This window comes from Danio rerio, chromosome 14 (assembly GCF_052040795.2).
Source record: "Danio rerio strain M-AB ecotype USA chromosome 14, GRCz13ab, whole genome shotgun sequence".
NCBI classification, from domain to species: Eukaryota; Metazoa; Chordata; class Actinopteri; order Cypriniformes; family Danionidae; genus Danio; species Danio rerio.
In genome coordinates, this window is record NC_141034.1 from 45,683,153 (window position 1) to 45,699,412 (window position 16,260).

The 16,260-nt window shown below is 37.5% G+C and overlaps 1 protein-coding gene and 1 non-coding gene across 13 annotated transcripts in view; one reads left to right on the forward strand and one right to left on the reverse strand.

Moving 5' to 3' along the window:
- The first annotated feature begins 2,182 nt into the window (after positions 1 to 2,182).
- Positions 2,183 to 16,260, forward strand: part of bcorl1 (BCL6 corepressor like 1) — a 44,257-nt gene continuing 30,179 nt past the window's right edge. For 4 of the 12 annotated variants that reach the window (XM_087281915.1, XM_087281931.1, XM_087281923.1 and 1 more), the window contains exon 1: positions 2,183 to 2,317. The gene's annotated coding sequence lies outside the window, so the exon portion shown is untranslated. Of the gene's footprint in view, positions 2,318 to 13,461; positions 13,621 to 16,260 lie in introns of those variants that run through there. The other 8 variants (XM_087281909.1, XM_087281925.1, XM_087281917.1 and 5 more) reach the window with 2 other exon arrangements.
- trnav-uac (transfer RNA valine (anticodon UAC)) lies at positions 5,750 to 5,822 on the reverse strand. Its single transcript has one exon. It is a non-coding gene; the product is annotated as a tRNA-Val (tRNA).

Consider the following 16,260-nt stretch of genomic DNA (forward strand, 5'->3'; position numbering starts at 1 on the left):
AAACTCAAACACAGAAACGCCAACTGACCCAGCAAAGGCTCGGACCAGCGACTTTTTTGCTATGAGGCGAATGTGCTACACACTGCGCCACTATGCAGCCCTCATTTCCGTTCAAGTTTTGTAAAAATATTTGTACCCATGTCTGGAGATGTTTGCGTCTATTAAACGTTGGACTTTTTCAGGCTGAATATATTTTAGTGTTTTATGGTTTTCTCAGTACAATAATAAAATGAATAAACGCCAACAATTTAGTCTGTTAAACATTTAAATACAGGTTTGTCAAATGATTTTAACCAAAATATATGTTTGTTCTTCGCTTGTTAATCAAATCTATGGTCTCACAACTTTTGAACAGTTACTGTAATTTAATACTTATAGTTGAAACCAGAAATTTACATCCACACTAAAAAAAAGGAACATAACCATATTTAAAATTACTATTTTACATATTTAAAATTACTATTTTAGATCCGTTAGAATTACCTAAATGATTTACATTTGCTAAATGCCAGAATAATGAAAGAATTTTGTTTTTTGAGAATTTTTTATTAATGTCTAGACAGTCACAAGATTACATACATTTCCTTGGTATTTTTTAGCTTTGCTTTTAACTTTGCTCAAATGTTTTGGGTATCCTTCCACAAGCTTCTTACAATAGTTTGAAGGAATTTTGACCCATTCCTCTTGACAGAATTGGTGTAGCTGAGTCAGATTTGTTGGCTGTCTTGTTGCACAAGCTTTTTCAACACTGCCCATAAAAAATTTCTATAGGATTGAATCAGGGCTTTGTGATGGCCACTCCAAAACATTTACTCTGTTGTCCTTAAAGCACATTTTAACTAATTTGGCAGTATGCTTAGGGTCATGGTCTGTCTGGAAGACCCATTTGTGGCCAAGTTTTAATTTCCTGGTTGATGTCTTGAGATGTTGCTTCAGTATTTCTACACAATGTTCTTTCTTCATGATGCCATCTATGCTGTGAAGTGGACCAGTCCCTCCTGCAGCAGAACAGCCTCACAACATGATGATACTGCCCCTATACTTCACAGTTAGGCTGGTGTTCCTATGCTTGTAAGCTTTCCCCTTTGTCCTCCAAATGTAACACTGGTCATTGTGGCCAAACAGTTCAATCTTAGTTCCATCAGACCACAGGACATGTCTCCAAACATTAGTCTTTTCCCCAGTGTAATTTTGGTAATTGTAATTTGGCTTTTTTGTTGATTCTGGCTCGTTGATTTTCCCATGTTGTCACACAAGGAAGCAGTGTGTTTGAGGTTTTCCTTAAATACTTTTTTTACAGTTGTGCCTCCAATTAACTCAAATGTTGTCAATTAGCCAATCAGAAAAAAACTTGACTTTTAAGAAAAGAAATATCTCTCTCATTATTCTGCTATTAAGCATAACAGAAACAAATTTGATAATCCTAACCAACCTAAAAGAGAAAAAGTTTAGTCACATTAACATCTGACTTTGTTTTAAATGGTTATGTGCCTTTTTATACAGTGTAAACTTCTGGCTTCAGCTGTATAGGATGACTTACATATTATGTATGTATTTTTTTACCTTTCACGATTTGGATGCTTTAAAAGCACAATATCACAAATCAAAAAAAGTGTAGACATCAAACTCTAAAGGCGACATGGTGGCTCAGTGGTTAGAACTGTCGCCTCACAGCAAAAAGGTTGCTGGTTTAAGTCCCGACTGGGTCAATTGGCATTTCTGTGTGGAGTTTGCATGTTCTTCCCTGTGTTGGCGTGGGTTTCCTCTGGGTACTCCGGTTTCTCCCATAAGTCCAAAGGCATGCTCTATAGGTGAATTGAATAACTTAAATTGGCAGTAGTGTATGTGTGTGTGTAGATCTTTCCCAGTACTGGGTTACAGCTGAAAGGGCACCTGCTGTGTAAAAAAAATTCTGGATAAGTTGGTGGTTCATTCCGCTGTGGTGACCCTGATGAATTTGGAAGGGACTAAGCTAAAAGAATATGAATGAATGAATCAAACAAACTCTTAAATTTAGGCCTATGCTTTGATTTACAATGTGTACATTTATTTAAAATGATACAGATGTGATATTACTTAAAATGTTTCTCCGTTTTGTCTTTCTGTCAGGGGAAATGTCCCATTTTCAATGTTCAAAACACTCCGCAAGAAAAATAAAAATCACCAACAGAGGTCGCTGCGAGATACACTGTTGTTTACTCGGTCGTTCGCTGCTACTTCACCTCAGCTCCGAGAAACTGAACTACGACCAGAGGAGAGCATTTTTATCAATAATTATCAAACTCAGGGGTCAGGACACGCCGCTTAATGTTTCAAGGTAGTCGTATGCCATTTTTCATGTGAATGTATGATATAACAAGGCCTGAAAGGGGTTTGTTTTGAGTAGAATTTTAAACACTGATGAACCAAATGCAATATCTGCTCACTGTATGCTTCAACACACAAAGATAAATAATATTAAACTGAACATCTACACTTGCACCAATAGGTCTATATTTGCAGAAAATGCATCCCGTGTGCTTAAAATGAGCCTAAAAATGTTTGATGTTTAAAATGTTTAGCCAAAAAGTACAAAAGAAGGTAAATGTTGTACACATTATTCGCATGAAAATAGTAATTACTTGCACCTGTCAATTTTTAGATTTCAGAATTCTCTTCTAACATTTTTTTCCCCATTCAAGTGGAAGTATAGCACGTTATCCATCTGTAGCTTTCAATTAGGCTGCAATGCATTTATTCAGTCAATATTTTTCTATTTCAGCAGTTCTCACATAAACCAAACTTCAGTTGTGTTTATATCTGTATTGTGAAAGTTCACACTTATAATACCATTTTATTCTACGAAGCAAAACTGAAAAAAAGTGGCTGTTCTCAAAAAGATCTCCTCAGTAAAATCTTTTGACTTTTGAAGGATTTTTAACCTGATTTCATGCAGTGTTTAAATTTGTGTGCTGGAAATGCAGGCAAATTATTTATTCATTCATTTTTCTTAGGCTTAGTCCCTATTCATCAGGGCTTGCCACAGCGGAATGAACTGCCAACTTATCCAGCATATGTTTAACACAGCGGATGCCCTTCCAGCTGCAACCCAGTACTGGAAAACATCCATACACACTCATTCACACCATACACTATGGCCAATTTAGTTTATTCAGTTCACCTACAGCACAAGTCTTTGGACTGTGGGGGAAACCGGAGCACCCAGTAAAAACCCACACCAACACAGGGAGAACATGCAAACTCCAGACAGAAATGCCCACTGTCCCAGTCAAGGCTCGAACCAGCGACCTTCTTACTGTAAAGCAACAGTGCCAACCACTGAGCATAAATCTAATTCTTAATATATCAATTAACTGGGGAAGTACGATGATAAATATAAATGTTACCCTATTCACCTGCCTTTGCCGGTGAAATAATTTACAGCCATTGCTAGATACTGCTTCATTGTTCACAATTTCACATTTCTGTTTCTAGCCTAACAAGGCTTACAGATTTCTAATCTGTTTCTATTTGTTTTATTTTTCTTAACAGCATAAATTTGTTGTTTTAATCTACTTGCACTTTGAAATAGTTACACTCTTTCGTATATTTTTTGCAAAACTCATCATCAGGGTTGGGCAAAAATACATTGAAATGTATTTTAAAATAAAACGCCAAAACCCACAATTTTATGTGTATAATAAACTACAGAATACAGCAGTGACAACAAGTATCAAAACAAAATACTGTATTTTGAAAAAATACTACAAAATACTTTTACATGGAAGTATAGTTTCTTTGCAAACCTTCTATCAATAAACATCAATCCCTTTAACATTAAACTGAATTAGTGAAGTAAATAATGTTTGAAGACAACAGCATTTCTCTGAGCAAGTTCTCTGCCAACTCATTCACCTCTACTCCTGTACCTGAAGAGGTATTTATAAACTTTTGTTTCTCTTTCATTTTAGTATACATTTTGTACAAATTTCATACAGAAAGTCATGTCTTGAAGATCCTCTCTTTAATCACTGTAAAAAACATGTAATGGAAAAATACATACTGAAATACTTGTATCATGAATACTGCCCATCCCTGCTCATCATTATTATTGTATATGAAAATCATAAAGGCTTAAAAGCATTCAAGATCTCAGACCCATAGCCAGAGGTGTAATTCGGAAGAACCACCTCTCACTGACAAAGGTCCAGAATTTGTCCTAAAGACTGCGATGTCATCATATATAGTGAAAATAAGTGGAATGCTCTGTTGGCTGTCGCTTCTTTGTGACTTCAGCATATTTTCATGAGTCCAGCATCCAGCTGTGCAAGAAAACATACAGTCTGACATAAGTGAAGTCATCTTTCTTGCGCTACTGCATTATTTTTAAATAGAGAAATATTCAAATGTACTTTTTTACAAAAGAGGCTAGAAAATTGTGAAGCTCTATATTATTATTATTCATTCATTCATTTATTTTCTTTTCGGCTTATTCCCTTTTTTATTAATCCGGGGTCGCCACAGCGGAATGAACTGCCAAATTATCCAGCACATGTTTAACGCAGCAGATGCCCTTCATGCTGCACCCCATCTCTGGGAAACATCCATACACACTCATACACCATGGACAATTAAGCCTACCCAATTCACCTGTACCGCATGTGTTTGGACCGAGGCTCGACATGTGGTACAGGTGAATTGGGTAGTCTAAATTGTCCGTTGTTTATGAGTGTGTGTGTGTGTATGTGTGGATGTTTCCCAGAGATGGGTTGCAGCTGGAAGGGTATCCGCTGCGTAAAAACTTGCTGGATAAGTTGGCGGTTCATTCCACTGTGGCGACCCCAGATTAATAAAGGGACTAAGCTGACAAGAAAATGAATGAATGAATGATTATTATTATTATGTTTTAATTATTTTTATTTAAATGGACAACTTGCTGAATGCAAGCTGAATGTTCTGGCCAGTTTGTTTTTTGCCTAGGAAATGACAATATGGCTTTAGTTTTTAAAGTAAAACTTTACCAGATTCCTGCTTTTTTCTAATGATATATGATGTAATAAATTCATACATCAAAAATAAATTTTTATTCATATTTCTTTTTTCAAAATCTTCAAGAAATAATTTTGGTACATCAAAAAGTGTGATTATGATGACAATCCGACAAGCTAATCCAGCTTAAAATATATAAAAAGTGTATAACTGCAAAAAGGTCCACTTTTGGAGGAAAAAACACCACTTTCACCAGGCTGGCCTGATCTGTTGCTCCTGTTTTTATATCTGTAACAGATTTTACTGATACTCTGACCACTGAAATGTCACCGGTTTCAATCTCAGAAATCTGGCCACCTGCTATAGGCTGAGCTGTAAGGTGCAGTTGCAATAATTTAAACCGGGGTGACTGAATTTGTATGAACAGCAGTCCGGCAGAAATGTGTGATACTAGGAGGATCAGAGATAACAGTAGGGGTCGCACGAACACTATTCCTGAATTGGCGCTAAAGCCAAATGCTAATATGTCGTCCGACATCGTCATCAGCCAGATGAATTTATTTACAGCTGAGTAAATGACTTTAAAGTTTGCATTATTATCTAGCAGATTGGTCAGATCATATTTATGGCGGTCAGAGCTCCACTGGCGATTATGATAATCCGCGTGGTAAAGACACAGACTGCGTATCTTTCAGTTTAAATCGAGATCATCAGGAAATACCACGATCTCTTTAGATGCCGAGACTAACAAATGCCAATAAACTGAGGCACGAAAAACGCTTGGTTCCACTGGGGCTCGAACCCAGGACCTTCTGCGTGTAAAGCAGACGTGATAACCACTACACTATGGAACCGCTTGCGTTTCATGGAGTCGTGGGTGCTAGACAAAACACAAAAAACACCAGAGTCAACCTGTTTTTGTTTCGTAAACACATCGAAACCAAAAAATCCAGGTTTAACAGCATGTAAGGTTTTTTCTTTAATGGTCTCTTTGTTTTCTTATCGGTGACACTTCCGTCGGTCTGACGTGTGCATCTCAGCTCGCGCGTTCAGCGGGTCACACACAGCGCCATACAGAGCCCAGAATCAGCTTGACCCAAGACAACTTTGCTCTGTGAATAGCTTTGGGTTGTACACGTTTCTACTCACACTTGGTTGTAATCTTTAATTGTGAAGTACGAGAAGCTTAGTCCACCTATTTAAATGACCACAATTTTGCGTGAAACGACCGTAAAATGCCATTAGGCTGTGACAATAAATAAATGAATATTTTCCAGTGATTTTTTCCAGTGACGTTATATTTGCATGGCCAGTGGTAGCACCTTCTGTCTATTTGTTTCTATCTGTCCATATATAATGTCTCTGTCTTTTTGTCTGTCTGTCTGTCTAATGTCAGTCTGTCTTTCTTTCTGTTGTTGTCTATAGTGTCTGTCTGTCTATTTGTTTCTGTCTGTCTATCTAATGTCTCTATTTGTCTGTCAGTCTCTCTGTCTTTTTGTCTGTCTCTTTAATATCTGACTGTCTGTCGGTCTATAAAATGTTTTTGTCTATCGGTTTGTTTTTTTCTATCTTTATATGGTCTCTGTCTGTCTGTCTGTCTATCTTATGTCTCTCTATTTGTCAATCTCTCTGTTTCTTTGTCTGTCTCTAATATCTGACTGTCTGTCTATCTGTTAATCTCTTTTTGTCTGTCAGTCTCTCTGTCTGTCTTTTTGTCTGTCGGTCTCCATAGTGTCTGACTGTCTGTCAGTTTCTCTGTGTCTTTTTGTCTCTGTCTGTCTGTGTCTAATGTCAATCTGTTTGACTTTTTGTTTGTCTGTCTGTTTATGTTTTTGTCTGTCTATCAATTTGTTTCCGTCTGTTTATATATATATATATATATATATATATATATATATATATATATATATATATATATATATATATATATATATTATGTCTCTGTCTCTTTATTTGTTTCTGTCTTTTTTGTCTGTCTGTCTGTCTACCTATCTCCAATGTCTGACTGTCTCTCTGTCTGTCAGTCTCTCTCTGTCTGTCTATCTGTCTCTGTCTAGTGTCTGTCAGTCTCTTTGTCTTTTTGTTTCTGTCTGTCTGTCTGTCTACCTATCTCCAATGTCTGACTGTCTCTCTGTCTGTCAGTCTCTCTCTGTCTTTTTTCTTTCTGTCTATCTGTCTCTGTCTAGTGTCTGTCAGTCTCTTTGTCTATTGTCTCTTTATGTCTGTCTGTTTTTGTATAAGTAATGTGTCTGTCTTTTTGTCTGTCTATCTGTCACTATATAGTGTCTGACAGTCTATTATTTCTCTCTCTGTCTTTCTATCTTTCTGTCTGTATCTAATGTCTGACTGTAAGTCTTTCTGTCTTTTTTGTCTGTCTGTAATGTGTCTACTTGTCTGTCAGTATTTCTGTCCGTCTTTTTGTCTCTGTCTGTGTCTAATGTCTGTCTGTTTTTTGTCTGTCTATCTATAAAATGTTTTTGTATGTTAATCGTTTTGTTTCTGTCTGTCTGTTAATCTCTCTTTCTGTCTTTTTGTCAATCTGTCTCTATCTAATGTCTGACTGTCTCTCTGTCTGTCTTTTTGTGTCTGTAATGTATGTCAGTGTCTCTGTCTTTTTGTTTTTCTGTCTGTCTCTATATAATGCCTGTCTGTCTATCTATTCCTTTATTTGTTTGTCTGTCTATCTTTGTTTCACTCTGTATGTCTTTCTGTCAGTCGTTTAGTCTGTCTGTCTCTAATGTCTGTCTTTTTTGTCTCTGTCTGTACCTAATGTTTGTCTGTCTCTCTCTCTATATAATGTCTGTCTCTCTGTATCTAATGTCTGTCTATTTCTTTATTTGCTTCTGTATGTCTGTCTATCTTTGTTTCGCTCTGTCCATAATGTCTATCTGTCTTTCTTTGTTGCTGTCTACATGACTGTCAGTCAGTCAGTCTGATATTGATATGTCTGTGTATCTATCTGTCTGTCTCCATCCACCTGTCTGTCTCTGTCTTCATGTCTATTTGTATATCTGTCTGTCTTTCTCTCTGTCTTTCTGTATGTTAATTTCTCTCTGTTTATTTATGTCTGTTTTTCTGTTTGTCTGTCCGTCTGTCTGTCTGTCTGTCTACATGTCTGTATCTAGCTGTTTGTCTGTCCATTTGTCTGCCTATAGGGTTGGCCAAAAAATACATAACAGCGAATACATTTTCTTTTAATGCTTTATTTTTAATACCCAAAAATATTTTGTTTATAAAATTAAATGGAGAGATAGTTTCTCCTGAAAAATTCTTTAGGTTCAGCTCTTCATCTGTTTTAATTAAATTAGCTTTTTAATTGTAAACTGATGTTCACTGTTCATTTTTATAAATACAAATAGCATCTGTATCAAATCTGTATTTCTTAATCAAATCAAGAATTCAGTCACATTGAAATGAGAACTTGCAATCAGAATCAAATAAAATCAGGACATATATGAACTGTTACTCTTATGTCTATCTATTTCTGTCTGTCTGTTAGGATTAATTAGTAATTAAAACATCAGCTGATATCAACAGATATGATGTGTGTTTCAGGGATAATGTGGGTTTAATATGCAAACAGCTCAGTGTATCCTCTTCATTACATTGCTCCAGGCAAAATGGGTGCATAAAGTTTGATGCACTTTTTAATTAAAGTCACACACTGTTCCTCATTTTACCATAAGCACTCTTGTGAAAGCTTCGATTTCTGTAATGCTGGCACCTCTATGTAAAATAAGGGGTGCAAGAGTTTGACAAGTGCTTTAGTCTTTTTTTTCATGCAGAGGATCTGCAGGGTCTTAATTTTTTACATTTTAAAACCAAATTTTAGGCCTTGAGAAGTCTTAAATCTACTAAAATATTGTGGTGCAGGTCTTAAATTATTTTAAACGGGTCTTAATTTTTTTCTATGTCTATGTACTGTAAAGCTCTTCCCAATATATTTAAATAAAGGTTTTAAGAAATGTTTATTTATTTCCACTATTTACTCATTAATTTGGTTTAATTATCGTTCTTGTGTTATTAAAGGTTTTGACTTGGCTATTAAAAACCCTTTAATATTTTGCCTTGTGTAAGTCTGAAATTTCAATTTTTAGGCTTTAAAAGTCTTAAATCCACTGAAATATCAAGGTGTAGGTCTTAAATCATTCTAAACCGGTCTTAATTTTCCTATGTCCATACCCAATTGGGCCAACACCCATCCACTAACACTATATTTCAATACAGTTTTAGGAAATGTTTATTTATTAACTCTTATTGCTTATTAATATGGTTTAATCAATATTTAATAATTTAATTAATAAATAATATTCCTTGTGTTTTTTGAGGTTTTAACTTGGCTATTAAAAAATCTTTAATATTTAGCCTTGTGGAAGTCTGAAATTTAATTCATTATGGTGTTAAAATGGTCTTTAAATGTCTTTAAAAAATGAAGGCCTTAAAAAGTCTTAAATACACTGAAATATTATGGTGTAGTTTTTAAATAATTAAATAATCGTTCATTATGGTCTTAGAAAGTCTTAAATTTGACTTGATGAAATATGTAGAAACCCTGTCATGGTCATTGTAAAGTATCTTGGAATTAGATAAAGATTAAAGATCTTGGTAGACCAAAGAGAAGCAATAAAGTTAGTCAGTCAGTGCTATTTATTTAATTTACATTAAAGTTTTTGAATCTTTTAATGCTTTTTAATTTATGAAAGATATGCAATTAGCCTGCACCCATAGGCCTGTGTTATGTGCAAAGATTTCTCATTCATTTCACTCGCCATAATGCCCTTCTGTCTGATTGATTGACATAAATTGCATCTGGAAAGTATTGATAGCTCTTTACTTTTTCCACATGTTTTTATGTCAAAGCCTTGTTCTAAAATTGATTAAATTTGTTTATTTCCTCATAATTCTACACACAATACCCCATAATGACATTGTGAAGAAAGATTTTCTGAAATTGTTGCAAATTTATTAAAAATAAAAAACCTGAAAAATCACATGTACATCAGTATTCACAGCCTTTGCTCAATACTTTGTTGATGCACCTTTGGCAGCAATTACAGCCTCAAGTCTTTTTGAATTTGATGCCACAAGCTTGGCACACCTGTCTTTGGGAATTTTTGCCCATTCCTCTTTGCAGTACCGCTCAAGCTTTATCAGGTTGGAAAGAAAGCGACGGTGTACAGCCATTTTCAGATCTCTCCAGAGATGTTCAATAGGATTTAGGTCTGGGCTCTGGCTGGGCCACTCAAGGATTTTCAACGAGTTGTAGTGAAGCCACTCCATTGAAATTTTGGTGATGTGCTTTGGGTCATCACTGGTAGATGAATCGGCGCCCCAGTCTGAGGTCAAGAGCACTCCGAAGCAGGTTTTCATTCAGGATGTCTCTGTACATTGCTGCATTCATCTTTCCCTCTATCCTGACTAGTCTTCCAGTTCCTGCTGCTGAAAAACATCCCCACAGCATGATGCTGTTACCACCATGCTTCACTTTAGAGATGGTATTAGCCTGGTGATGAGCGGTGCCTGGTTTTCTCCAAATGTAACACATAGCATTCACTCCAAAGAGTTCAATTTTAGTCTCATCAGACCAGAAAACTTTGTTTCTTATGGTCTGAGAGTTCTTCAGATGCCTTTTGGGAAATTCCAGGCAGTAGTGGCTTTAGTCTGGCCACTCTACCATACAGGCCTGATTGGTGGATTGCTGCACAGATGGTTGTCCTTCTCTAAGGTTCTCCTCTCTCCTCGGAAGAACGCTGGAGCTCAGACAGAGTGACCACAGAGTGACCATCGGGTTATTGATCACCTCTTCAGGCCCTTCTTCCCCGATCACTCAGCTTAGATGGCCGGCCAGCTCTAGGAAGTGTCCTGGTGGTTAAACATCTTCCACTTACAGATGATGGAGGCCACTGTGCTTAGTGGAACTTTCAGAGCAGCAGAATTTTTTCTGTAACCTTCTCCAGCCTTGTGCTACGAGACAATCCTGTCTCTGAGGTCTGCAGACAATTCTTTTGTCTTCATGCTTGGTTTGTGCGTTGACACGCACTATCAACCCTTGGACTTTATATAGGCAGGTGTATCACTTTTTAAATCATGTCCAATCAACTGAATTTACCACAAGTGAAGTCCAATGAAGCTGCTGAAACATCTCAAGAATGATCAGTGGAAACAGAATCTACCTGAGCTCAATTTAGAGCTACACAGAAATTCTGATTGTCAGGTTGATGAGTATAGTTGGACATATATTGTCATTACACATGTACAAGGCAACAAAATGCAATTTAGGTCTAACCAGGAGTGCAATAGCAGCAAGTGCAGGATAAAGGTATAAGTTATAAAGTGCAATTAGAGAAACCCTATATTGATATTTACAGATGGATGTACTGGAGTTATTATTAAAAGGAATTTTGAAGCATTCGCAATGGTGCCCTACATGGAAAAGCAGAAAACAAGCCCTTTAGGTGAATTGGGCAAGCTAAATTGGCCGTAGTGTATGTGTTTGAATGAGAGTGTTTGGGTGTTTCCCAGTGATGGGTTGCAGCTGGAAGGGCATTCGCTGTGTAAAACATATGCTGGGTAAGTTGGTGGTTCATTCCGCTGTGGTGACCCCAGATTAATAAAGGGACTAAGCCCAAAATAAAATAAATGAATGAATATGACAAATGAAGATTCTGATAAAAAAGGAACACATGAGTCCAAAGTGAGATCCCTCCAGGTGTCCACATTAAAATTCAATCTACAAATCTGATTTTAAAGAAAATTAAACTTTAATGTTTATGTTTTTGTTTAAATAACATACAATAAAATATCAAATTATGGGTGAGATAATGTTGCATTAGGTGGCTCAGTAGTTAGCACAGTTGCCTCACAGCAAGAAGGTCACTGGTTCAAGTCCCAGCTGGCATTACTGTGTGAAGTTTGCATGTTCTCCCAGTGTTTGCGTGGGTTTCCTCCGGGTTCTCCGCTTTTCCCTGCAGTCTAAAGACATGTGCTAAAAGTGAATTGGGTAAACAAAATTGACCTTAGTGTATGTGTTGTGCGTGTGTAATTTAAGAGTGTAAGGGTGTTTCCTAGTACTGGGTTGTAGCTGGAAGGGCATCAGCTATTTAAAACATATGCTGGAGTAGTTGGCGGTTCATTCTGCTGTGCCGACCCCTGATAAATTAGGGGAAGGGAAACTAAGCCGAAGGAAAATGAATGAATAATGTTTCTTGTTCTTTCAGTGTAATACCTAAAAAACAAGACCTGTCTAAAAATCTGACCTGTACTAAAATAAATAATCAAACTAAATGATATTACTTTTTTATTGAGGAAATATACACAATTACAGAAAATGTTTACAATTATATATTAAGATCCTCCACATTTTACTTAGTTTACGTACAAAATTAAACAGAATATTTCCTATAATTATTGAGTATAGGTCTTTACAAATGTTATTCATTCATTCATTTTCTTTAGTCCCTTTAATAATCTGGGGTTGCCACAGCAGTATGAACCACCAATTATCAAGCATATGTTTCATGCAGCAGATGTTCTTTCAGCTGTAACTAATCACTGGGAAACCCACTCCCATTCACACTACGGACAATTTAGCCCAATTCACCTATCAACAAGTCTTTGGACTAGTGGGGGAAACCGGAGCACCCCGATGAAACCCATGTCAACACAACAAACTCCACACAGAAATGCCAACTGACCCAGCAGAGGCTCGAACCAGTGACCTTCTTGCTGTGAGGCGACAGCACTATCCACTGCGCTGCCACACCACCCACAAATGTTATGACATTTTAAATTATTCAAATGTAATACTGACAAGACCTAGCTGTTTGGCGGACAGTGTAAAATATAAGAAAATACTTTAAACAGTGTTAATGATTCTTGCTCTAAAATTATCTGACAAGATATCAAAACTATTGTTACACTGAAATACTATTTGTGGCTTCTTTAAATCATGGTAAACATCTCATTTTTAAAAATAAAATTAACATTTTTGTCTTTGACCTGTGCAATGTTGAATCAACAACTACACAATTCAGCATAACACAATAGCTAATGTGAGCTGTTCAACAGATTTCTTAATTTCTGTCTGTTTTAGCTCTACAGCTCAGCTGGAGGCCCCTGGCAGACTGGGGTCCAATTGGCCCACTCTATAATCCACTGATTAAACCATAATGCAGTGCATTACATGTGCGTTTCACGTCCAGATTCGCGAGAGCAAAAAACGAACCAAACGAATCAAACAGCAAAGCCTTGTATCAGCAATATATCCGTGCGCTAGAAAGCCGTAAAAATAATTCAGCACAGAAATCTGGCTATAAGCTGTAGTTAAGTCTGATCACCTCCCCTACACGAGCACTGACCAGACAGACAGGAGCTGCTCCGGAGGAAGGAGAGCGGGGCTCGGAAGCGCTGCTGCTCGCGGTCACCTGTGGGAACGCAGCCGGCTTTAGGACCCAGCGTGCGCGATTTTTCCTCTCCAGCTGCTGCGGCGATGAGGGAAGATCGCGGGGAGAAACCCAAAATTCACAGTGTTAAATCCTCCACTGAATCATACTATCGGACGGAAACGAAAACAACAGGCAGACACACTTCCCTTTGCATCTGGATGAATACGTCAAGTTCCGAGGCATAGAAAAGCAGTTTGGGGCCGCTAAGGTAAGGCGGCGCGATTCCATGCGATTAATAACAAAGGCGCTATACTGGCGAGCGAGGGGGCATTAAAGGGGGCATTGCACAACGCAATGGAGGGCGACAGTCAACTCTCTAAACTTTGCACTTGTACATGAGTGCATCAAAGTCCTAACATCTTGTCATGACGAGATGTAACTATCTAAAGCGGTTGCATGTTTTAATACAGTGCAAAGACAACATGCGGCAACATTTGAAAATATATGCATAACGTTGTGTCCTAAACTGACCGCACGCGATCGCAAGAGCCAATGTCATTACGTGCGTTAAGGCCTACGAAAGTGATGCATCGCGCAAATGCGCGTGAATTCGCGATGCAATAAGTTTTGATATCTTTTGCATCCTCTCAACCTGCCCACTTCGTGTGCTCTCTCTCCGTCTCCCACCCTTGCGACATTACCTCAGCCATGCAGTGAAGCATGCACCGGTCCGACACCTCAGCTTGCACTGTTGCACGGCCTTTCTGTTGTCATTTCCTTCGCCAGTTCTTTTAATTGTGTTTTGAAACTAAGTTGTGAAGGTTGCCCAAGCGGTGACGTTCATTTGCAGCCACCTCAGGCCTGTGTAAAACAGCTAATGGTGGCTTGAATTTGACACGAATCAAGTCAAACTTTTCCGAATCCCTCAATAGGCCTTTTAATGTGCATAGCATCCGCGCTGAATCTAACTGACAGACGCATTCACAAGCAGACAAGCAATGCCCACCACCACGTTCGACTTGTTTGCGATATTTTAGCTTTTAATAATTCAATTAGCCCCATTGCAGTGACTGCATCTGTCTAATGCGATTGTCTCAGTTAACAGTCTGTGTTTTCACGGCAGCATCGGCGTTTGAGCCGCAGGAAGACGCGATGCTCAGCGTAGTCTATACGGGGTCAGTTTGCATTGGAGCAGCAATCACAAAAATAGGTCATCGGCTCACAAATGTTAAAATGCACATTTGTTTACGTTGATGCATTTCGGTGGGAGCAACACTAATTTGGGACGACTGTGATTCTGTATATTGCCCGATGATTGTGCTTGATAATGCCGTGTCATCTGCATTTTAAAGCGGAATAAAAGCCTATTTACGCTTATATATAGGCTATTCATCAAACGCACGAGCGTCCCTTTAACTATACATAATTATATGCTTTATTAGTAGTCATTCAATCATAATGCCAAGGTCTGGCGCGTCTCCGGTGCCAAAATGCTTTCAAATGGCAGCTTGAGGTAACTTTACGAGTCCATGTGTAATCTTGTGCTGCTCAGTAAAGAGTTCATCTGAAGAAATGCCTATGAGATAGACGGTGACATTGATTTGGTGTTGAGATATTAAACAATGCTGAACAATTGTCTTGAGTTCAGGCTAAACTGAAAAAGTTATGCCTCAATAAATGTAAATAAAGTAATATTTTCAGTAGGCTATATCATATTGAGAACATGCCCCAACCTGTTGGATGTTATTGTTTTGTTTAATAGGCTACATGAGGTCAAAGGAACGTTGTGCAGCAGATTCAAGAAGTTTGTACAATTTTGATTAATTGTTATGCACAATAACATTCACAAAATATTTAAAACACTAATAAAATGAATAATCCAGTAAAAAAAATATATCATGTGGGATGTAATAACAAGTGTTTGCTTGAATCACACTGTCTGGCGTACTGTGTCTGAGGCTGAAAAGTATGGGGTGCTTGTTAAATTCAAGATCAAAGAAGCCAGCAAATGGCTACTGGACAGCTGATTTAGCTATCATCATGCTCATTGTCTTGTCTTGATACAAGGAAGATAAGCTTAGATTATTTGTGACTTGCTGCTGGAAAAGTGACTGATTATTTCAAGGGAAGCATGACAGGAGAAAGAACTCTTAATTTGGCCTAATTTTAATGACAGTCTTTTGAGAGTAAACGCTTGCATCATTATCTCTTTATAGCTGTGTTTTTGGTTAAAGGGAAAGCAGACGTAATTTCATTTATATTTATTATTATTTTTAAAGAGCATAATTAGAAATAAATCTTAAATTCCCCATGAATGTCAAAGTAGATCGACACTGCAGGTCATTTTACTATACAAGCTGAGAAAATCCATTTGAGGTGATATGTCAAGGTGGTTCTGTTGTCTTGAAATACTGAAACGCAACATATGACAGTTTGTTTTTATAATAGGCAACTCAATTTAGCCTTCAAATGAGAGAAAACGCTCAGCTACTCAATGGATTCACAGGTGTTGCAGGAGAAACAACAATAACATTTTCTCAACAGCATCTGAAGAGTAACCTAGTAACAATCCAGTGCATGTTCTGAAACATAAAACTGAAGCTCCTGAGATATTTAGCAACAGCTGCTTGTCACCTGACAAATAATGTAAAGGTGAAGGTCAGCGGTGGGCTTTTGAGAGGAAGGTTAAATCCACCTGAGGATCCCAGTTCAAATGATTTTTAATTAGGCATGCTTTACCTTGACCTAAGACATATTTGGCAAAATCACGTTATTTTATTGCATGTTAAAGATCTAGCATTATGCAGCATGTTTTCCCAAGGAAAAGGCTTCACATATATATAGAATGTGCGCAATTAAAGGTCAGAAATGTAAATAAAAACATCTCGGCCCATTCTGCAGCGTTGGA